Below are 515 nucleotides of genomic sequence, written 5' to 3' on the forward strand. Positions count from 1 at the left end.
ATTCTTTGCCTTTGCACCCACAAGCAGGCCTGACAGCGTTCTGGAGAAAGCAGACCAAGGATACCGGACCAGAACTCCACGCCACGCCATGCGTTGCTCTTGCTCGACAGCTGTTTCCGTGACAAGTAGTACGTAGTACTCAGTAGTTCATGACTACGGTCGCATCTCCCGCTCCGCCAGCACCAGAACCCCTGCTGTACTCATTCGAGCCATCAAAGCCACCGGGTCCATAGTCATCCAGGCTCTTGTATCCAGGTGGCCCGCCGCCTCGGTTCCCGCTTCTGCCTCTGCCCCCTCCACCGCCTCGGTGGTTATTATTGTGGTCACCACGATCCCGGCGGTCATTGTTGCTGCCTCTACCTCGATTATTCGATCCTCCTCCTCCTCCTGACCCACCGGCATTGTTGTTGTGGTCGTTGCGTCGGTTGTTGTTGTTGTTGTTGCTGTTATTGGTGTGATTATTTCCTCCTCTGCCACCGCCACCGCCACCGCCGCCACGCCCGCCTTGACTTCCG

General features: G+C 57.5%; 1 protein-coding gene across 1 annotated transcript in view; it reads right to left on the reverse strand.

Moving 5' to 3' along the window:
* The window catches only part of EPUS_04536 (uncharacterized protein), a gene marked incomplete at both ends in the record, with an annotated part of 4,694 nt that overhangs the window by 226 nt on the left and 3,953 nt on the right, over nucleotides 1–515 (reverse strand). The gene's annotated exons all lie outside the window — the stretch shown is intronic.

Source organism: Endocarpon pusillum (genome assembly GCF_000464535.1).
Source record: "Endocarpon pusillum Z07020 unplaced genomic scaffold scaffold6833, whole genome shotgun sequence".
NCBI lineage: Eukaryota > Fungi > Ascomycota > Eurotiomycetes > Verrucariales > Verrucariaceae > Endocarpon > Endocarpon pusillum.